This window comes from Cetorhinus maximus, chromosome 16 (assembly GCF_964194155.1).
Source record: "Cetorhinus maximus chromosome 16, sCetMax3.hap1.1, whole genome shotgun sequence".
Classification (NCBI taxonomy): Eukaryota; Metazoa; Chordata; class Chondrichthyes; order Lamniformes; family Cetorhinidae; genus Cetorhinus; species Cetorhinus maximus.
The window spans coordinates 82,450,153-82,474,543 of record NC_135894.1 but is presented as its reverse complement, the minus strand read 5'-3'; the positions used below and the strand labels follow the sequence as shown (position 1 = coordinate 82,474,543).

Sequence of the window (24,391 nt, the reverse complement as noted above, 5' to 3'; positions counted from 1 at the left end):
CGTCCTGACGTCACCGCGCGTCATTCAGATCTTGAGTTCGGCAGACGCGCACCAGAGTTGGCTGCGCGCCCGCCGAACTGTCAAAGGCCTATTAAGTCCATTTAGATAGTAATTAAACTAATTAACTGAGCTGCCTGTCCAACCTTAAGGTTGGCGGGCAGGCGAAGAACCACCCAGGCGTCTTTCGCATTTATCATGAAACCTCATCCACAGGCGGGGTGAGATTTCATGACGGTTTTTAAAGTTTAATTAAAATTTTTAATATAAGTCATTGACATGTCCCAGCTCATCTGACACTGTCACATGAGGGGACGTGCCTTAAAATTTTTTTTTAATTAAAATTTTCAAAAATATAAATAATCTCCCTGAGACAGTTCTGTGCCTCAGGGAGATTTCTGCGCTCTTTCGCGCGCATGCGTGAAGGAGCGCAGGCCCTGACTTAGCCTCCTCCCCCCGCCCGCACAGGGAGCGCACGGCACTTCCGGGTGCGCGTCATGCTGGGCGGGCCAACGTAAAATGGCGGCACACAGCCGATCGCAGGCAGCGATTGGCTACGCGCCCGCTCCCGTCCAGCCCTCCCGACGGGGAGAACGGTCCCCCCATAATCTCCCCAGTTTTTGTGATGTTGGTTGAGGGATTAGATTTTGTATTCAGTACAGTACAGCAGCACCTGGTTTGAAACTCCCATTGAAGAATATGCTTTGTCAGCAAGTTGGGCAAATTTACTGTTCCATTAAACTGGAAGGAAAATCAAAGTAGGCTAGTTTTTTTTTTGTCTGCAAACGGTTCCACTCATTTCAATGGTCTGCACCTGACTCCTCTGTTTCTGATTTGATTGTGTCAGCATCACAGACTAATATCTGCATTTGGCCAGCAGTGATATGGATAATGCTAGCTAGACCAGGCATGACCTGCTAAGATGGTAGTCCTGATAATGAAAACTTAAATGGAAATGATCTAAAGATTGGTCTTGAAGATTTCAAGTGATGGGGCTGCAGACTATTTCCTTTGGCAGCTAGTTCCATTGTGGGAATGCCCATTGGAGGATTCAGAGCTTTTGCTATTAAAAGAAAAAAAAACTTGTATTCATTTAGCACTTTTCATGACCTCAGGATATTCCAAAGCACTTTGCAGTCGTTGATGCGCTTCTCTGAAGGAAATGCAGCAGCCAATTTGTGCACAGCAAGGTCCCACAAACAGCAATGTAATAATGACCAGATAATCCGTCTTTGAAATGTTGGTTGAGGGAATAATAATGGTCAGGAGAACTCCCCTGTTTGTCTTCGATTAATCCAGTAGGATCTTTTACATCCATATGAGAGGGCAGATGGGACTTTGGCTTAACCGAGAGACAGATTATTAACTATTAACGGTAATAACACGGCAAATTCGTTAGTGCACATCCCAATTCTTGATTAAGGGACACAGCAGCAAGGGATGCAGGCGAATCCTTATAAAGACAACTCCTATTAATAGGGAAGAGCTCAGAAATAGATTAGAATTCAATGAGTTGGAATCAGTAGGGAGTTGAATGCTACACGTGGCTAATTGAGTTACTTGCAATTTCTGATTTTTGCTTCCTCAGCACTCAGGCGTCACTCCAAAAATCCCATGCGACTCATAGCAATGCTCATCAGTGAGGCCCCACAGTGGCCTCTCAATCTGGAGATCCCGAATAGATTTCAACATGTGACCTGCTTTCTAGTACATGAGATAGCATCCAAGCGGAATGATGTGGAGCTTCCCATTGTCACTTTCTGGCTGCTATAGCCCAAATATGAATGTGAGGGAAACATCTGTAAACATTGCAAAGGTGAGTTCATTCAAGCGAAGCCAAAAAAAAAATGCCTATGCTATTTTTAATTTTCATATAAATTAAATCAACCCTTTGCCTTTAGGAAGGGTTAACAATGTGAACTACCAAATTGCAATTAAACACAATGTTGATTTTTAGATAAGTTATCCAAGATTCAAATAGTATTGAATTCTCAAATCAGAATATGAGTTATTGTCATCCATAAATATCTAGTTAAGCAGCTGTAGGTCTCTTTGTTTTGAAATTTCAATACCACTGCATGTTGTCTCCCAACAGTCCCATAAACGTGTCTCCCACAAGGCAACCTGCGTCACTGCCAACATTTAACTACTGAAGAAACATCTTTGCTTACTGGAAATGATTTGCATCAGACCACTAGATCCCGTATTTCAATGAATGCATCAGTTAGCACAGACAGACGCACTGAGCTACTTCTGTGCAAGGGTTGTCATGCTGGAAGTAAGCCTGAGGTTTTGACTCCCACTTGCTGTAAGTCAGCAGAAGACGGATGACTTACTGAGTTGCTGTCGCGAAGTCGTGGATATTAATACATTCAGACATTCTTTACGCTAAGTCACTGACAGCAGAATGAGCAGCCTTTAAAAACACAAATTGGGTTCCAATTTCCCACAGCCACCTTCATTCGGTACTGCAAGACTGAATGTAAACAAAATGGCATGCCAATTTAAACTGACAGCAGTTCAGAAATCACATGGGTGATGGGATGTATTTGGCACTAGCAATGTAAAACAGATGAGTAACAAGAAAGGGGAATATTTTACACAATAGTTCGAGCATAATTGCAATCATTAGTAAACCACAAAGGCCTTATATACTGGTTGGAGTCTGAAGTTCAAAGTGATGTCACATGTATTGAAATCAAATTGTGTTTATGAATCACACCTGATTTGTACAAAATGCAAGATTCTCATTTTGGACACAGTTCCTTTATAACATTAACCCTGCCCCAACTTTCTCTACATTTACAAGTTCTGTCTTAGATGTTCAAAAGCGAGGGAGATGGATTTTTAAAATTCAATAAAATTCAGGTAACTTACTAAACTGAAGGACAATGTTAGATAAATTCTGAATGCAAGAACTTTGGTTGGTGTTTCATAATTCCCTTAACAAACAGCACTAAGCAACTGGCCAAAAATCCCATTAAACTAAGGATCATAGTGAAATAGGTTTGTGCAGAGAGCTCCACACAGTTTCACTTTAAACTGCTTGTATTACATTTTATATTCCAGGGTTGCGAGTGCTTGTGGTGACATTCAGACACAGCAGTGCCACGAACTGAAGCCACAGAATGTGACTGAGCAGTACATGTGTAAGTGCCAAGTATAGTCATTTCATCCAACTGTACTCTGTGCAATGATTGTCTAAAGGTTCATTAGCATGTAGAATGACATAAGTTTCAATAGACCAACCATTGTAAAATAAATACGTAAGCAAAATACTGCGGATACTGGAAATACTAAGCAGGTCTGGCGGCGTCTGTGGGCAGAGAAACAAAGCTAATTTTTCAGGTGATTGACCTTTTATCATAACTGGGGTAGCTGGCACTGCTCAACTATTCCATAAGAAACAGGAAGACATTTACAGCACAAAAGGAGGCCATTCAGCCCGTTGTGTCTGTACTAGCTAAATTCCATCTTCTAACTCTTGATCTGTAGCCCTGTAGATTACAGCACCTCAAATGCATATCCAACTATTGTGGAAAGTAGCCAGGTAAATGAGTTTCATTCAACATAAGCTATCAGCAGAGTGTTAAAAACAGCGAACTGTGTGGAGCTTACTCTAAACTGAACAGAGTGAAGCAAGCCACAGAAAATAGGAAGTCAAAATAAATTAATAGCCAGGGTTTAGTGACAGCAGTAATTCAACAAGCTGTTAGTCACTTTCTAAATTTCTGCGGGTGGGAGCCAAATAGATCAGGTGACTGGAAAATCACATTTATTACACTGCTGCTCAAAATGTGGAATATCTTAAAGAAAGAACATGAAAAATAATTGTAATAGGTTTTACATAGCAGTACAGTCTATTGTTGTGTGACTTAACATCTTAGAAATAACCTATTACTGACATAAGACGATAAGACCATAAGACATAGGAGCAGAAATTAGGCCATTCGGCCCATTGAGTCTGCTCCGCCATTCAATCATGGCTGATAAGTTTCTCAACCCCATTATCCCGCCTTCTCCCCGTAACCTTTGATCCCCTTACCAATCGAGAACCTATCTATCTCAGTCTTAAATACATTCAATGACCTGGCCTCCACAGCCTTCTGTGGCAATGAATTCCATAGATTCACCACTCTCTGGCTAAAGAAGTTTCTCCTCATCTCTGTTCTAAAAGGTCTTCCCTTTACTCTGAGGCTGTGCCCTCGGGTCCTAGTCTCTCCTACTAATGGAAACATCTTCCCCACGTCCACTCTATCCAGGCCTTTCAGTATTCTGTAAGTTTCAATCAGATCCCCCTCATCCTTCTAAACTCCATCGAGTATAGACTGAGAGTCCTCAAACGTTCCTCATATGTTAAACCTTTCATTCCTGGCATCGTTCTCGTGAACCTCCTCTGGACCCTCTCCAGGGCCAGCACATCCTTCCTGAGATACGGGGCCCAAAATTGCTCACAATATTCTAAATGTGATCTGACCAGAGCCTTAAAAGCCTCAGCAGCACATCCCTGCTTTTATATTCTAGTCCTCTCGAAATAAATGCCAACATTGCATTGCATTTGCCTTCCTAACTACCGACTCAACCTGCAAGTTAACCTTAAGAGAATCCTGGACTAGGACTCCCAAGTCCCTTTGCACTCCAGAACTCAACATACTCAACATTTCCCATCTATTTAATAAAACAGCTTTGGTTGACAGCAACTACATCAATAATTTGTATTTACAGAGCGCCCTTAAGTAAAATAAAATAGCCTAAGGTGCTTTGCAGGAGCATTCTAAAGTATGACATTGGGCCACATAAGCAGATAAATATAAGAAAAAACTCTTTTAGAAGGGGATATTAGGGCATATGACCAGAGAGGTAGGTTTTAAGGAGCATCTTAAGGGAAGAAATCAAGTAGAGAGGTGGAGATGTTTAGCGAGGAAATGCCAGAGCTTAGGGCCCCAGACCCTGTCACCAATGATGGAACAATTAAAATCTGGCATACTCAATAGGACAGAATTAGGTGATATCTAGGTAGGCTAAGGGGCTGGAGAAGATTACAAAGATAGGCAAGGGGGAGGCAATGGAGGGATCTGAGAAAAATGATGAGAGTTTTTGAAATCAAGGCGATGCTTAATGGGAGCCAGTATGGGTTTGTGAGGAGGAGAGTTACGGGTGAACACGACTTTGTGTGAGTTAGGACACAACAGCAGAGCTCTGGATGATTTCTAACGGGAGAGGAAAGCCAGCCTGGAGTGTGTTAGAATATTCAAGAGGTAACAAAGGCATGGATGATGACTTCAGCAGCATGAGCTGAGGCAGGGGCAGAGTTGGGGTGATGTTACAGAGGTGCAAATAAAAGGGCTTAGTGATGGAGTCGCTGTGTGGTCAGAAGCTCAACCTGGAGTTCAGTTCGACACCAAGGTTGTGAACAACCTGAAATAAAAGCAGGAAATGCTGAAAACACCTCAGCATATCGGGCAGCATCTGTAGAGAGAGAAACAGAGTTCCGAACTGTTCTGTTGAAGGGTCATCACCTGAAATGTTGGGCTGCATATTCCTGGTCATGTTGAGATGGATTTGGTGGTAAGCACAGGTGGGAAAATAGGGGTATCCACATGAGGATGGCTCCCCAATGCCTTCCCACCTCCAAAGAAATTTTCCAGTGGAAAGCTGAGAACAAAGTTAACAGCTGCTCCAAGGAGGCAAGCAGTTAATTAGGGCATTTGAGATCCCACTTATGTGTCATTTTTCAAAGGTGACATAATTGGAGGCCTAATCCTCCACTCCTATTGAGTGTGGAGCACAGGAACTCCTGCAGATGGCTTCCCAGCAGAGGGTAGGGCTGTGGATCATCAAGCTGGAGGCTCCATAACCCAATGGAGGAGCTGCCAGGATGAAAGTCCTCAGCTGCGGCCAAAACCAACCCCGTGTAGGATCTCACCCTCCACACCACTGGCCCTACCAGCTGTGAACTCCTTCATTCTCAAATTTGCAGAAGGCGTCTGGGAATGCCACCATGTGGAGGATCACCTTTTGACCTCAGCAGGGCCCATCCCTCCAAGTGGGGCTGCCAGCTGTGCTGTGCTGCAGGCACTCCGATTGGGCCCCCCAAGAACCCACCCGCCATTCTTAATAGGGCAGCGAGCAGGGAGGCAGACAATTAATAGGCCGCCTCCTGGGTGGTTCTATTATTTGTCTCTCCCTCTGTTATACCCTGGGGAGCTGGTAAACCTGGATTAAGGCTCTGAGTCATCCAGGATAACTTGCTGACTACTGGTCAAGGGCCACGGATGAGGGAAAGGTGAGCTGCAAGTGGCTCCCTTGTCACATTATAAGTACTGTCCATTAATATAATAGAGCACTGCACATATTAGCTGAAGAAGTCGTCAGTGGTAAGTAAGGAAACAATTCAAGTTGGTGGAGAAAATTGGAAAGTATTTTTAGCATAATTCTTTCCACCAACTTTCCTTCTTTTCTTGTCTTGTGGCCACTCCCAGATGCAACGAGTCTACTTGTGACTCATTTCTTAGCTGTCTGATTCTATTACATTAAACTATAGGAATTAAAAATAAATTTAAGCTACATAATACAGGCAGTAACTTTAAAACTAACAATTTAATGCCTACATTAACTTAGAGGAAGGAACTTGGTCCAAGCGCATTGGAGTCAATTTAAAACCCTAGGCAGTCAACAGATGGAGTGTGCCATCAGACTTCTTGCAGTGAAGAACCCAGGACTTCAGTTAAACAGAAGAGGAGAGCTGCAAATAGGCATCTCAGCACAATGCGGAGTGGCCCAGACAGCATGCTCGTGTGCAGGGAGTAGGGCTGCAGACAGCTGGATTATTTCTCTGGGGACCAGTGGTAAAAGCGACAGAAGACAGAGCGCTGGCATTAAAGAGGGAGGAGGGGAAAGTCTATCAACCCCCCTTCAAGGCCTTTCGGCATGGCAAGTAAAATCGGCTCCATTGAATGCATGTACGATAACACTTCTGACAGGAATCTCTAACCGGTTCTGTCATCTTTGCTGATGCCTCAGTGGATTATTACAAGCAAATAGCCACACAGGCCAAAAAGGTTCACAGCTTAGGCAACAGTTGAGAACTACAATTGGCCTCAATGCTCTGGACTAGGATCGGGAAAACAGTTGGTCAGTATATCCTGTTCCTGACAACTATCCAATGATACTTACTGGAAAGTGTTGGCAGAAACCTGGTGCTTGACCCAAGCTGCTGTTCTTAATGCATCAGTTCAGACAGTGAGCATGAACAGACTATTTGATCATGATGAAGGGCTCAAGCCAAGGTTGATCCTATTCCCTGCACATATACCCTTTCCAGGACATGTTCCAAGGGAGTGATCAGGAGCAGGAATCCTCATTGATTATTTTTCCTCTTCCTTAAACTGGAAAACTGAAGTCAATTGTGGCTCCCCCACTACTGCCCTAGCAGAGAATTTAGGAGCTTTCTGCTCCATGTGGCTCAGTAATGCAGCATGCCGTACATTTACACAGTCAGCCATTGTGGGGGCCCTTCCAACAAAGTGTTCAATTTATTTTTCATTTTGTACAAAGGAACCAACAGAAATAGATAAAAATGCACCAAACAGATTTGGAGAAAGCAATTTTATTTTCCAAATTTTGGATGGTAGTATTGAATCAGTTTGTGCATTGTGAAATATATTCACTTACCACCCAAGTAAGAACTAGGCAAATTCCCACAAACAGCATCTTAGCTGACTAAGACATTCCTCCAGAAGCTCGTTTGAAGTATAGAAACTCACCACTTCAAATGACAGTAGTGAATTTCCTACCAAACGATGAACATAACATCATAGTCTGGTGGTGGGAAAGGTCACAAAATGGCAGCAACGGCACACTACAGTCGCCACAGTTGATTAAAAGAGGATTGTTCAATTTAGTCAAATAATTCCTGAAACTGGACAAATGCATTCTTTGGCATGAGCTTCACACTACCAACCACAGAAGGGTGAACATGCACATGGGCCATGGCATTGGGGGGAGGAAACAAACTTTCCAAAATTCCACAAATGCCACAGGAGCATCAGAAACAGATGAATAACCTTAAACAAATGTTAAACAAATGTCAGTGAGAATGTGCAAGTTTCTGAGCTACAATACAGAAGTCCCGAGGAGCCAAAAGGCAGCACTGACAAGGCATGTGCAAGCGGTCACAAAGCAATTCCACATATGGAGAGATTCCCAGAAGATTGGTGAATGAAATGCATTCTTTCTCTCCCAACACATTGGCCCCATACAGGAAAAGTAGTTTGAAAATGCGTTTTATAATGTTAGCCTCATTCAGCTTGATAATAGTAAAATATAAGGTAATTGATTCACACAAATAAATTCCTGTGTCCATTTTCCACAAATACATTTGAACTACATTAATGATACTTTTTAGAACACTGAGTTGTCTAGACTGAGGATTAAATACAATGGTCTTTAGTGTCTCCAGAGGTGAGTTGACACTATCCAGCTCCAATAAGGCTGCTAGCATTTCAGGGAACTGTGAAAAAGAGTTCTTGAAGGACATCAACAAAGAAAGGATGCATCCTAAGTTTTTATTTTATGGGAGAAAAGATCGAAATAGGCTAAAAGGTGGGGATAAAACAATGAATGGAAATAAATTTTTAAAATAATAATAGAGATAGGTGGGAAAAAATATATATATAAAAATTAAAAAGTAAATATTTGAGAAAAGGGGATCAAAAAGGGGTGAGGGTGGAGGAGGGAGCTCATAATCTGAAGTTGTTGAACTCAATGTTAAGTCCGGAAGGCTGTAAAGTACCTAGTCAGAAGATGAGGTGCTGTTCCTCCAGTTTACGTTGAGCTTCACTGGAACATTGCAGCAGGCGAAGGACGGACATGTGGGCATGAGAGCAGGGTGGTGTGTTGAAATGGCAAGCGACAGGAAGGTCTGGGTCATGCTTGCGGACAGACCGAAGGTGTTCCGCAAAGCAGTCACCCAGTCTGCATTTGGTCTCTCCAATGTAGAGGAAACCGCATTGGGAGCAGTGAATGCAGTAGAGTAAATTGAGGGAAGTGCAAATGAAATGCTGCTTCACTGGAACGAAGTGTTTGGGCCCTTGGACGGTGAGGAGGGGGGAAGTAAAGGGACAGGTAACCTTCTGCGATTGCATGGGAAGGTGCCGTGGGAGGGGGATGAGGTGTTGGGGGTGATGGAAGAGTGGACTAGCGTGTCCCGGAAGAAACGGTCCCTATGGACTGCCGACGGGGGTGGGGTTAAGAGAAGATGTGTTTGGTGGTGGCATCATTCTGGACTTGGCGGAAATGGCGGAGGATGATCGTTTGAATGCGGAGGCTGGTGGGATGAAAAGTGAGGACAAGGGGACCCTATCATGGTTCTGGGAGGGAGATGAAGGTGTGAGGACAGAGGCGCGGGAGATGGGTCAGACATGGTTGAGGACCCTGTCAACCACCCTGGGTGGGAAACCCCGGTTAAGGAAGCAATTGCTATTGTACCATGGTGGTCTGGACCCCAGAAGTGTTTACTCTGCAGTACCGTGACTGAAACCAAGGCCAGGATTTTACGGCCTGGCGGGATACTACGGCCCTGCTGAACTGAATGGAGATTTAAATGGCTCGCCGCATCCGCTAGGGGGGAGAAACACCGTGGCGTCATGAAATCCTGGTCCAACTGTCAGGGACTGCAGTATAATACAACCCGAACAAAGCAAACCTGTGTGTGTGAGAAACATCTGAAACAGCTGAACCATCATAGCTGAAGGTCTTGAAATACAGTCAAAATATTGCACTTGTTCCAGCTTCCAAGTCTACCTGAGAGCCAACCTCCTGGCTATTTGCCTACAAAAGGCCTCCCAGCTTCATGAGAATCCTTTGTTTCTAAAAGACCCTCACTCCATCTACACCATCAGCTCAACCATGAAGACATCAGGCCTGCATCGGTGTAAAGACTTGAGTTATAAATTGCATTTTTACAATTACGGCCTTAACTTCATCTGCAACTAATCTCTGTATGTGGGGTAGTGTGAGTGAGACCAGTGATTGGGACCTTGCGTTCAAACATCCGGGGCAAATGGGAGATAATAAATGAGCTTCTCTAATTCTTTACAAATCACCAAAAAGCCTGCTGCTGGGAATTTATTTTAAACTGGGAAAAATCACGCTGAAGGTAAGGAAATACACAAACATCCTGACTACAGACTGGAAGGGACCACACAAATCCTCTCCGTAACAGAATTGGAGGCTGTCATTCAGGATGTAAACCCATTGCGAACAAGCCAAATCTGACTTTAAAAGAAAATTGGAAGTAGAAGAAAAAGCAACATAGGAAAATTGTTGAAACAGGGAATAAAAGGATTTCGGCAAAAAGCTTTGTGAATGCTAATAAATAGAAAGTAAGATGGCTGGCTTCGATGGAAAGGCATTCATGCAGCAGGAGGAATTAATTTGGGCTAAATTAGAGTTTATAACCAAGGAACAGCTAGAAGCCAGAGCTAAGGAGGTGGAACTTAAAATATGTCAGAAGGCCTGAGGTGTTGAAAGTGCTTACCACAGAAGAGGAACAGGTAGAGGATTCAGAACTTGAGTTATACCAGGTTACCCTGATGCAACTTCATCTAGAAGAGTGGAGGCTAGAAATAGAATTCCAAGAAATGGAGCGAGAGAAAGAACGCATCTTCCAGCTGGAGAAGCTGGAGAAGGAATTTCACACTCAAAAGGCTTAAGGCCAATTGAATTGGCTAAAGCGAGGTTACCTTTACGTAGTGGGGAGGCTGCTGGTGATTTGACTGCCCTAGTTTAGAGACAAGCTTTGATATTTTAAAATACTCCAGGTTAGTACCCATATTTGATGAAGGTGTCTAGACTCTTCTGCTGCAAGGTCATTTAAAGGGAAAAGCCCTGGAGGTTTATTCTCTCTTTTGCCTGTCGATAGTTCTAAAAATTATGAACAGGCAAAAGCAGCTTTGTGCCTCAGGGAGCTTTTCCTGTGTGCACTTGTGCGAACTTCCCCGCTCGCCCTTCTCCCCTCCCCCGCACAGGCAGTGCTGAGCGCTGCAGCGCACGTTTCACGCCGGGTGGGTCTTACTTGGCCGGCCAGCGTGGAATCATGGTCGCTGCCCGATCGTGCGCGGCAGTCAGCTTCCCGACCACTCCAGCTCGCCAACGCCGAGCCCATCCAATGAGGGCCAAATCCTGGCCATAAAGCCTGTCTATGAAAATAGACTTATGTTGCATATTCTTTCAACCAACAAGCAATGTCGTGCATGCATTAGTACTAAATGCCATCTGATATTTATCCTCCTAAATGCACAATCAATCCAAATCTTTATTCAATTTTTGTTTTTGCTGAAGTTTGGTACCACCACTTGTATTTTAATACAAGAATAAACACGCACCCAAGCAGTGAGCCCTATGAGACTTGATTCAAAACTGCCGACTATATCCTCCGGTAACATTAGCAGCCATACAATAGTGCCTCAGTCTTCAATAAGTGTAACATGAGCAACGCTAATACTGTTGTCAGCTATCTTCTAATTTTATTGAGACTACAGTATATATTATAACACTTGCACTACCTGGTATAAAAGTGACAGAACAAAGAGAGTGAATATAAGGCTGTAATTCAATCCTCCAGGTTCAGAGGAGCTCCATAAACTAGTCATGCTCATCTCTCATGACTTATGATGTCATCTATAACCTCGAGAGTAAATTACAACCTTATTGCTTGTGTAAAATACAACCTCATTACTCAGAATTCTTCAATTTAGCTGCTTTTTTTTGAAAAGGTGTTGGCTTATTGAACAGTAAGAACAGTCAAGATACTCACTTGTTCTCTGCTTATGAAGCAAAAACCATTACATGCAGTAACAGGAAAGTTTAAGTGCTATGGGGCAGCCATTTTGACTTTGTTTGGTCATTTCCCAAAGAAGCGAATTGTTACTGGTTGATCAAAAACAATGATCAAAGCATAATGATGGTTACTTGAATGGTTTCAAGTTATTGCAAAAAGGAGCATTAGCCAGCTATTGGAAGCCATCATGGACTTGGTCAAAGATTACGTTACAAGACCCTACATTGCTCAGTTTTGAAAGAAGGTGCAAGCTTGATTGCAAGAAGTCACACAATTTGGTGATGATTGACTGCACGGTCTCAAAATTATTGCCATTACATGGCTGCTCTGTGGTAGGAAGTGTCTGCTCACAATGCTTCAGGCATCATTACTGTGGAGCAGACTTGAAGGAGCAGCTGGTCTTTTCTTGTTTATTCATTCACAGAATGTGGGCTTCACTGGCCGGACCAGCATTTATTGCCATCCCTAGTTGCCCTTGAGAAGGTGGTGGTGAGCTGCCTTCCTGAACCGCTGGAGCCCATGTGGTGTAGGTACATCCACAGTGCTGACAGAGAGGGAGTTCCAGGATTTTGACCCAGCAACAGTGAAGAAACAGCGATATATTTCCAAGTCAGAATGGTGAGTGACTCGGAGGGGAACTTCCAGGTGTTGGTGCTCCGTTCAATCTGCTGCCCTTGTCCTTCTAAATGGTAGCAGTTGTGGGTTTGGAAGGTGCTGTCTAAGGAGCTTTGGTGAATTCCTTCAGTGCATCTTGTCGATGGTACACACAGCTGCTACTGTGCATCGGTACTGAAGGGAGTGAATGTTTGTGGATATGGTGCCAATCAAATGGGCTGCTTTGTCCTACATGGTGTCAAGCTTCTTGAGTGTTGTAGGAGCTGCACTCATCCAGGCAAGTGGGGAGTATTCCATCACACTCCTGACTTGTGCCTTGTAAATGATGGACAGGCTTTGGGGAGTCGAGAGGTGGGTTACTCATCGCAGGGTTCCTAGCCTCTGACCTGCTCTTGTAGCCACAGTATTTATATGGCTGGTCCAGTTCCATTTCTGGTCAATGGTAACCCTCAGGATGTTGATAGTGGGGGATTCAGTGATGGTAATGCCATTGAACATCAAGGGGCAATGGTTAGATTCTCTCTTGTTGAAGATGGTCATTGCCTGACACTTGCGTGGCACGAATGTTACTTGCCACTCGTCAGCCCAAGCCTGGATATTGTCCAAGTCTTGCTCCATTTGGAATGGACTGCTTCAGTATCTGAGGAGGAGTCGCGAATGGTGCTGAACATTGTGCAATCATCGGTGAACATCCCCATTTCTGACCTTAGGATTGAAGGAAGGTCATTGATGAAGCAGCTGAAGATAGTTGGGCTGAGGGCACTACCCTGAGGAAATCCTGCAGTGATGTCCTAGATCTGAGATGACTGACCTCCAACAATCACAGCCATTTTCCTTTATGCTAAGTATGACACCAACCAGTGGGGAGTTTTCCCCCTGATTCCCATTGACTCCAGTTTTTTGAGGGCTCCTTGATGCCACACTCGGTCAAATACGGCCTTGATGTCAAGAGATGGCACTCACACCTCACCTTGGGAATTCAGCCTCTTCTGACCATGTTTGAACCAAGGCTGTAATGAGGTCAGGAGCTGATTGGCCCTGGCGGAACTCAATCTGGGCATCAATTAACAAGTTATTGCTAAGTAAATGCCGCTTGATAGCACTGTTGATGACCCCTTCAATTACTTTACTGATGGTCGAGAGTAGACTGATAGGGCGGTAATTAGCTGGGTTGGATTCATCCTGCTTTTTGGGTACAGGACATGCCTGGGTAATTTTCCACATAGCCAGGTAGATGACAGTGTTGTAACTGCACTGGAGCAGCTTGGCTGGGGGTGTGGAAAATTCTGGAATACAAGTCTTCAGTACTATTGCCGGAATATTGTCAGGCCCCATAGCCTTTGCCCTATCCAGTGTCCTCAGCCATTCCTTGATATCACGTGGATTGAATCGAATTGGCTGAAGATTGGCATCTGTGATTCTGGGGACCCCCGGAGGAGGCCAAGATGGATCATCCACTCGGTACTTCTGGCTGAAAATTGTTGCAAGTGCTTCAGCCTTATCTTTTGCACTGATGCGTAAGTAGTCCTGTGTTATAGCTTCACCAGGTTGACACCTCATTTTTAGGTATGCCTGGTGCTGCTCCTGGCATGCCCTCCTGCACTCTACACTGAACCAGGTTTGGTCCCCTGGCTTGATGGTAATGGTAGAGTGGGGGGATATGTCGGGTCATGAGGTTACAGATTGTGTTCGGGTACAATTCTGCTGCTGCTGATGGCCCACAGCGCCTCATGGATGCCCAGCCTTGCGTTGCTAGATCTGTTCGAAATCTATCCCATTTAGCACGGCGGTAATGCCACACAACATGATGGAAGGTATCCTCAATGTGAAGGTAGGACTTCGTCTCCACAATGACTCCTACCTGTACTGTCATGGACAGATGCATCCGCGGCAGGCAGGTTGGTGAGGATGAGGTCAAGTATGTTTCTCCCTCTTTTTGGTTCCCTCACCACCTACTGCAGACCCAGTCTAGCAGCTATGTCCTTTCAGACTCGGCCAGCTTGGTCAGTAGTGGCGCTACTGAGCCACGGTTGGTGATGGACATTGAAGTCCTCCACCCAGAGTACATTCCATGCTCTAGCCACCCTCAGTGCTTCCTCCAATTGGTATTCAAAATGGAGGTGTACTGATTCATCAGCTGAGGGAGCGGGGTACGTGGTAACCAGCAGGAGGTTTCCTTGATGCCATGAGACTTCATGGGGTCTGGAGTCGATGTTCAAGGCTCCCAGGGCAACTCTCTCCTGACTGTATACCACTGTGCCACCACCTTTGCTGGGTCTGTCCTGCTGGTGGGACAGAACATCCCCATGGTGATGGTGGTGTAAGATATCTATCTATAAGATATGATTCAGTGAGGATGACTATGTCAGGCTCACACAGATGGCCCGCAGATGTTAGTAAGGAGGTCTTGCAGGAGTCAACAGGGCTGCCTGTCATTTCCGGTGCCTAGGTTGATGCCAGGTGCATTCCTTTTTTGAGACTGATGCCATGAGACTGTAACGGTAGCAGTTTGATAAAACTGAGTGGCTTGCTAGGCTATTTCAACCATATTGCTGTGGGTTTGTAGACCAGTCCAGGTAAGGACAGCAGATTTCCTTCCCTAAAGAGCATTAGTGAACTAGGTGGGTTTTTACAACAATCGGTGATAGTTTCATGGTTTAATTCCAGATTTTTATTGAATTCAAATTCCACTGTCTGCCTTGGTGGTATTCGAACCTGGGTCCCCAGAGCATTTCCTTGGGTCTCGGGATTACTCGTCCACTCCCCTCCCCTGGATTGATTTCCTCAATCGTTTTCATCTGTTCATGCATACAATTAAGTAAACGTACTGCTAGCCAATGGAGGGAGTTTTTACCTGTTCCTCGATAAATATATTTAATGGCAATAAGACTATTGTTTCACATTGATGAGGTTATTACCTCAAGAACCACAGAGTCTTAATGGCACAGAAGGAGGCCATTCATCCCATCATGGCTGCACCAGTCTTGAAACTCTAACCCCTATATCTGGAAATTATGCAACGTGCCACCAAACACACGCTTAAACAATTTACATTAAATCCTTTTATCTGCTATTTTAACCGAGATATGAAGTTGCTTAAAATATCCAATATGTTGGACACGTATCATCAAACTCCTGAGGCATCAACAGATGAAGTGTCCAATTATGTGGCAAAACTAACATTTTTCTGGCTTGGCCCATGGGGCATATTCTCAGAGTTGCGGTGCTGCTGTGGTCATAGCTCTGTAAAAAAAAATGAAGGAATGAGAAAATGACATTTGGCCCCTCAAACCGCTTTCCTTGCATGCACAGACTGCATACAATCCATCTGTAAATCATTGACAAAGTCCCAAAAGCTCAGGAATCATTATGCTCAACACAACTTTCAATTATCATGCAAAATAAGAGTATACATTTCAAAGGTAATCCATTTCTTTGAAATATTTTTGAACTTCCAGAAGGTGTAAACAGTGCCATTATCCTTCTTTCTTTATAAGCGCTTTGCCATCAGAACATACACCCACATTTTCTAAAAGTGGTTTCAGCTAGACATCTATCACTTGGAATGACTTGTCCTCAATTAAAATCCAAATGTTTTTGAGATGCTTCATAATACTGGCTGAAAGAGGCAAAGAAAAACTACTTCAACCAAACTCTACCATCTTCCAGCTCATACACAGTATTCACACTTGCACAACCTGATTATTTCTAGATTTATATTCTCTTTTCTGGGAATATTCTTGTTATTATAGATTGTTTAGAGTAAAAGTCATTGGCTAAAGTCTATAAAGCCAGCAGAAATGTTTGTATCAATGTCATCTTTTCTTCATCGTTCTAGTCTGTGACTACAGTATTCTCTTTAATGTAGGCATTCCTGGAATTCTGTAGAAGAGAAGAGCAGTACTTCTTCTGAAGAAGAGTCATATGGACTCAAAACGTTAACTCTGTTTCTCTCTGCACAGATGCTGTCAGACCTGCTAAGTTTTTCCAGCATTTTCTGTTTTTACTTCACTTTAATTGTTTGCTCTGAAAAAATGGAGCTTCCCCTTCTGGTTCAGTGTACCCACCCCTTACAAATAAATGTTCAACATGTTGCCTTCACGACGCTTGTCACAAATAAATCAAATTGTTACAGGAAATATTATTCACCATGTTAGATGCGCTCTCAAAATATGACAACAGCCGAGTCAAGGGACATTCCTTTCATTTATTCGGTCAGCAAACTACCAAGAGCAAAAGATAGACAATGCTAGCTTATTGCTTGGTTACATCTTTCTAAACTGAATGCAGAAAACAGTTAATATGTTGCCCTCCTATCAAACCAAAATCTCAGCAATCTGTCTTCTTAATTTAAAGATCAAGAATATTATAATTGAAATCACAAGGACTGCACACATACCAGCCTAAACCTATTAGCCACAGCCTAGCACTTGTCAATGTCAACATCTCAGCATTGCCTTGGACATACCCAGTAGCATAATCTGAGAACTTGCATGCTTCCATTAGTGGTTCAGTTGACCAGAATAGCACATGATGTCATTTGAAAGATATTAGGCAGCATAGTAAACAAGGAACTAAGTCAATCAAATAACTAAAAGCAATTAAGTCTGGATGTCGCCGAAGCACAGGGTTGGTATGCAAGAATTTTAGGCCACTGAGTATTGGTTTTTGCATACATGATTTCCCACAGACAATGAATTCCTGATCTCCTGTGGCCATCAAGACAAGGAGTGGAGGTAAATCATTTCACCGGAAGAAGAGAGACAATGAAAATCATCGAGCTTTTCAGCAGTGCATGCACTTGCATAAGCCTTGGCTAGCGAGAGATTGCTACTGTCGCTACTTGCAGGTCCCAGTCAGCCGTAATGTGTACAGTGAAGGAAACAACAAAAGGGAGGAGGGAAAACAGACAAATTGAAAGAATCAGAGGATTTATGTTCTAAAACTTCTATCTTAGAATTCTTTAAATATATTTGCTTGAAAAGTCTACATCGGGAGACTTATTCCTGAAAGGGAACTCTCAGTCTGTGTGCGAATCAATGGACAGTACCATGGAATTTGTGAGTTTGCCCACTGACCCCCAAAGGAACTGCTACCTGTGGTGTGCACATCCTTATTCACTCACCAAAAGGTACTGCAGCTACCTGTTGTACTTCAGGTATCAGTCTCTATAACCACATGTGGGCTAATTTATTATGAAAGCTGGCTACTGGGAAAAGTCACAACACTAATAGAAAGTAAATTTGGACAATACAGAACTGTTTGTATCCCACTTAGCATAACAATGTCGTAGAAAAAGAAAGAGAAATTATAAAGTACCTTTCACAACCCCAGGACTTCCCAAAGCATTTGATAGCCATGGAATTCAGCTTGAAATGTTGTAGGAATGACAGCAAACAATTTGCACACAGTAAGATCCCACAAAGAGCAAAAGGATAACTCACCAGATAATCTGTGTCTTGTGTTATTGGTTTTGGTTAAGAGCTAATTAAACTTCTTAGAGGCCTCCACTGTTGATTGCTGGATAATTTGCTTTGGCAAGAGCCTGAACTCCCCTTCTTTGACAAATTGCATGGAATATTTAATGTCCACCTTGAAGGATTCAGTTTAATATGTCATTGAAAAATATCACCTGCTTTAGTAATCTATCAGTATTCCACCCAAGTGTCAGCCTATATTAAATGGTCAGTCTCTGGAATGAGATTTAAATCCACAACCTTCTGATCCAAAGTTGAGAGTACTACCACTGAATCAAGGCTGAAAGAGTCATATTTATTGACAATTTTTTCATTACTCTTTCATCGCTGTGACCATTGCTGGCAAGGCCAGTATTTATTGCCCATCTCTAATAGCCCTTGAGAAGGTGGTGGTGAGCCACCTTCTTTGACTACTGCAGCCCATGAGGTGTACACCCACAGTGTGGTTAGGAAGGGGGCTCCAGGTTTTTTACCCAGCAACAGTGAAGGAACAGTGATATACTTCCAAGTCTGGATGGTGTGTGGCTTGGAGAGAACTTGCAGTTGGTGATGTCCCATGCATCTGCGGCCCTTGTCCTTCTAGGTAGTAGAGGTGTTGGGTTTGCAAAGTGCTGTCAAAGGAGGCTTGATGTAGTGCATCTCATAGATGGCACACACTGCTGCTACCTGAGTGGTGTCGAGCTTCTTGAATGTTGTTGGAGCTGCACTCATCCAGGCAAGTGGAGAGCATCCCATCACACTCCTGACATGTGCCTTACAGGTTTTGGGGAGCCACACGTGAGTTACTCACCACAGATATCCAGCACCTGGCCTGCTCCTGTGAGTGAACCATGAACAAAAGCATGCTTAACATAAAAATTAAAATCATTTCCTCCCAAGCTTCAGGATCTTATCCAACAAAATCAGGTGTTTTCCTCCTGAGGTACCTCCAATACTGCAATGGCTTCACTTTGTGTAGAAGACCATCAAAATTACAAACACTCGTAAAGTCTTGGATGGATTTACTTCATGAAAGCTGAACTACCCCAGATAAAATGTCTTCAAAATTGAAGCTTAATGATTTGTCCATCAGTGATTTATGTATCTATAGTACCTAGCAAGCATAAGTTGGATAATAGATAGCCAATAGTCAAGAAACTGCATTGAAGTGTGCTTGACTATGTCAATCACAGATGGAGTGATCTGTAAGTTTCTCTGCTAATGTATCAGTCCATGCTTTCAAGCTGCTGGCTGTGTATGAATCATATAGGGAGATTTGTTACTGCAAATGCATCTGCCAATCGTAGTATTGATAAGTGTCTATCTTCAGGAAACAATTTATATTAAGGAAAAGCCTATGCATAAAAGTAGTGCTCCAGATGTCAAGAAAATAAACGAGTGCCACTAAGACATATAGAAAACCACACAGGCCGGTTATAAGCCCGTGCATAGTAAAGCCCATTTAAAGAAAGCGTTAGCTACAATATCAATTATTTCTCCATACCTTTTGCAATATTTGCTTGATTGAAATAGATCGGAAAGAAAAGAAAGAATTTGTGACAAGGTTTTCAGATTTAAGGTTTGATTTGCACTGATCATTTGAGCTAATGTACATGCTAATTGGGCGTCAAAGTGCAGTCAGTCATGGGCCAGGTGTTCTGCTTGTTACTGAGAACTGTACAATTCATTTCACCTTTCCATGATGACCTCAACCATAATCTGAAGAGCCTCCAGCCAGCTTTACTAAATCTTGTTCCCTCCATCATTGCTCAGATATACACTGTTCATAGCTGAATTGTTGCCCTGTACAATCTTTACAGCATTTATCTGCCTATTAGTGGGTTTTGACTCAGCAGCATTGCTCCAATCACATTCTGATTGGACAAACTGACAGCCAGAATGCACATTCAGTAACATTGTGCATTCCTAAAGTGCACCAAACAAAGCTGCTCATTTATTGTATGATCAGTTCATTAAGCTTCTTAGAAGCCTCTATTGACAAGGGACAGGAGGGAATGGTGGTGATGACAAAATCTTTACTTGCTAACCTTCTATTCTCCTGAAGGTTTTGAAACATGCTGGAATAGAGTGTATTTGTAACAGTAGTTCTATGAAATGTCATCAAATTGACCATCCCTCACCTGTGAACTGTGCACATAAGGAGCTACTTGGCCCATGAATGAGCATTAGAACTGAACCAACCCTGTCCTCATTTGACATTGACTTTGACCAATAGTGAGCGGCTACAGAAAGTCTGCCATTGTCACAGTCACATAGGATGCTCTTTGTGACTTTGATAAGGGCCATTTTGGTACCGTGATATGAGCAAAAACCTGATTGGAGGGATTCAAACACGGAGTTCCAGGAACATTGGTCATGGATTTGGGAGGCGACAACACTTTCAAGGACTTTGGAGAGAAAAGGGAGGTTGGAGATGGAGTGTAGTTTGAAAGGGCAGAGAGGTCAAGGGATGAGGAGAGGGGTGATGATGGCAGATTTGAAAATTTGAAAGAGAGAGGGAACAGTAAGAGAGAGAAAGAGAGAGAACAGTTAACAATATCAGCTAACATGGCAACAAGGGAGTTTGAATGTTCAGCAGTTTAGTGGGAATAGGGCCGATGAAGCAGGAGGTGGGTTTCATAAACAAGATGAGCTTGGAGGGATGAGGGGAGATAGCACAGAAACTCAGGACCAATGTGAGTTCAGGGTTGGGGCAGGGAGGAGCTTCAGAGCAAGTCTGGGGATTGGCTAGGAAAAGGGAGAATAGTGGAAGAGGCAGCTGATCAGATGGTTTCAATCTTAGAGAAAAAGAATTTCATGTGTTCCTCGGACTTCTTGTTGGAGGTGACAGCTGAGGAGTCAGGGAGAGACATTTAAGAAGACATTTGCAGCAGGGAAAAGAAGCCAGGGGTTATCCCTGCATTCTGGGATGATCCTAGAATAGTGAGCAGCTTTGGCAGTGGGGAGCAGGACCCTATAGTGCTTTATGTGGTCCTGCAAAATCTGGCAGTGAATGGCTAAACCCAGTCTCTGCTATAACCATTCAATTCTGCATATCTTGGGCTTAAGAGAGTGGAGGTGAAGGCTGTACCAGGGGAGTGGCCAGGGTGAGAGGAAATAATGGTTTTAATGGAGACCAGGGCATCCAAGGTGAAAATGAGGGTGTGGTTAAGTAGATTGGTAGCTGCAGAAATATCATGGTGGATGGAGGGTCATAGAAAAAACAGTTAGGGTTTTGAAAGTGCAGTTGCAAGTGAATTAGGAGATATTTTCCCAGGAGTTTACACAGAAGAAAATGGATTTGGAACAGGGAAAGGTGCTGCAAAGACTACTTGGAGAGTAAGCAATGGGTTAACTGGGAAATAGAAGTTTTCTTGGCTATTCCTAGTATTTTTCTTCATTGTATTCAACAGTTGGGTTGAAATTTCCCAGTTTTCCTATGGCTCATCACACCTCGGCTTTTCCCACTCTTCTCTCCATATGTTCATATTTATGTTCAGAGAATGCATTGTGTGTGAAATGCACTGGGACATTTCTGAGAAATGTAATTAAATGTTCCAGAAATGTACTTGCGTGCTGGGAGACATTACTCTTATCCATTGAAAGATATCATTCAGCTAAGAATGATAGCATGTTCAAACATGCACAGAAATAATTCTGCGTACACAGGGTATTTGACAAGTGGACACAAACCGCCTGCTTATCAAACATATCATTGTGGAAACCTTGCGAGTGCACATTTCATGTTTCCCTGTATTGCTGTGGTTCAGCCAGTTACATCTGTAACTTTCAAATGATGTGTGATGTAAAAACAAAACCTGGCCTGATGTAATGTACTGAGCTCGGTTCACTAGCCTGAAATGAAATCACATTGATCTCTCGCTGCTGTTGCTAACCACAAATGTAATAAAGATAAATATACTTTGCCATAAAGAGATAAATCCATTAGTGCTAGCCTTGATCCTTGTCCAATCAGCAGCCATGGCTTTCTCTTACTCCTCTACTATGATTTAACAAGCAGATTTCTGCTCCTTCTAGCTTTACCATATCATTTCTTCCTTTTAAATCAGAATCCTATTTTGTTAGAACAAGCTCTGCAGGTATTTGAATTAATCTTTTTGACACACAGTATTTAATGACTCAGCTTAAATAAGAGATGGTTGTTTTCTTCAAAACCAGTTATTCAAATAGTTTAGAAATGTTTTTATTTGGACACGACAATGCTCTATTTTTGACGATGCAGAACAACAGAAATCGGTGACTTGGGACATATAGGGGCAGGCCTAGACTTTTTAGCACCTTGAAGTTGCCCTGTCATTCAATTAGATCATGGTAGTCTATACCCCTACTCCATTTACCCACCTTAACTCCATATCCCTTTATACCCTTACCTAACAAAACTCTATCGACCTCGCTCTTGAAAGCTCATTTTGTTCCCAGTATTCATGCAGAATTCCAGATTTCAATTCCCTTTGTGTGAAAAAGCAGGCTCTGGTTTCACTCTCAAGTGGCCAAACTCTAATTTTAAGGTTATGCCCCCTCATTCTTGATTTCCACAAGAGAGTAAATAGCTCCCCTATATCTACCCTATCAAATGCTTTTAAGATTTTAAACACCTCAGTCAGATCACTCCCTAATTTTCTATACTCAAGGGAATACAAGCAAAGTTTATGCAAACTGTACTCATAATTTAACTCCCCAAGCCACAGGTGTGGCTTAACCACTTGCAATGCTTTTAGTACATGAGGATTTTTTTACTGACATAATACAGGTAAATGTATTCCACATATTTACTTAGCAAACACAGTGAGCAAGAAACCATTTGCAATGCTCAAAAATCACTTACACACACTGATTTTTGTTCAATCATTTTACCAACAAATGTACAGAAATGTTCAAGTACACATGCAGACTCCATGAAAATATAAATATTGCAATTGCATGCCCAACGATGATGTCCATCACTCATTTTTATTTAGGAATGTGAAATGCAACTGGCCACAGTTGGATTTCCAATTCAAGTAGGACAACACTGATCTAGACTGCTATCCAAAGTAAACCAAAAAACTGGGGCCAACATTATGACCTTCTGTTGTATATATCAGGCCCTGTGGTCAGGGATGCTTCGGCCTTCCACATGCCCAATGTGCAGCGTGCACAATAAGGTGACCCAGAAGTGGCTGGGGCACTTAAAGCCCTGGGAACTTTTCCTGCACCAGGCTCACTAAGTTCCTGATTCGTGTGCAAATTAGGGGGAAGTTGAAAGAATAGTTCAAACCAAACTTCCAGAAAGAATATCAAAAACCCTAGAGCCATTTAAGAAACAGCTGGATAGGGGAGCAATGAGTGAACATCAGCATGTCTCTAGATGGATGAGTTAATTAGGCCAAACTGTATTCTTCATCTGTAATCATCATAGTGATCTTGTGATATTGAATTCCAAGTGCTAGGAAAGCACACCAAATGCTCAACATCCTTATAGACGGGTACTATATGGAACACCTCTTCCCTCCTTGCTTCCAAGTTTGAACTGGTGCTTTTCTGATTTCTAAGTGGCTATTGGTCATTCACTCGTTCCGTGTAATTTCTGTTGTTTGATGAATGGAAGCTATTGACACTTAGTGAAGTTTTAGGGGCAGCTTCTTTAAAGCTGTGCTGTATCCTTTATTCATAGAAAGTGACAGCATGGAAGTTACTTTGCCTGATTCCCCAGGCCCTACTTGGAGAAGACCTGTTGCGGTCCCTCTGGGATAAAACTTTGCCCACGATGAGACAGTGGATAAGGGCTATCCCCAATCAAGCTTCTCAGGAGATCAATAATGTATCATCTTTATGTTCCTTTGTTTGCCCAGACCTCTACATTCATCAAACTCCATTTGGTCCATCCATCTCGTAGGAAAATAATTCTCAGGGTACAGTAAAATATGAATCATTCTAATTTTATTAACTCTAACTCTGTGCGGTACAGGTCTGCTCATTACAGTTTACTTCTATGCTCTGTCTTGTTTTTTGGTTTCATATGCTAGACCTGCGAGCAAAGCATTCCGTTAAGGAGTATTGACCAGAACAGATGATGATAGATTGATACTTGCCAACAGGGAAGAAGCGGTATCTGCATGTCTACTGGCAACCTGGTTCCATCCTCCACTGTGACAGCATCACAGCTGAATCTGTTGCTGCCGTCAACTAAGTCACCAGAAAATCCACAATCCCTCCTGATCCATAAAAGTCAACAAACTTCTGAAAACATTTGCTGTTGCCTCCAGCAGATCTCACGTTGTACTGTTTTTTACATCAGCATTCAAGCCCCGAGTCATTCCCGTAAAAAGTTTATATTACCATGTAAAATCCTGGCCCGGTTACAAACCAATGCAGTGAAAACTTAAAACAAGGTTCCTGGAATTGTCTTGTGAGAAGCTGCAATTGTTTTTTTCTAGGATATTGTAATAAATGTTGCAGAGTATCTCCTTCGTCCCATCGA

At 42.9% G+C, this 24,391-nt stretch overlaps 1 long non-coding RNA gene across 1 annotated transcript; it reads left to right on the top strand.

Annotated features, from left to right (window-relative positions):
• The first annotated feature begins 1,649 nt into the window (after positions 1 to 1,649).
• LOC144691985 (uncharacterized) lies at positions 1,650 to 16,548 on the top strand. The gene is made up of 3 exons (XR_013579247.1): positions 1,650 to 1,813; positions 3,067 to 3,146; positions 16,323 to 16,548. It is a non-coding gene; the product is annotated as an uncharacterized LOC144691985 (long non-coding RNA).
• Positions 16,549 to 24,391: the final 7,843 nt, after the last annotated feature.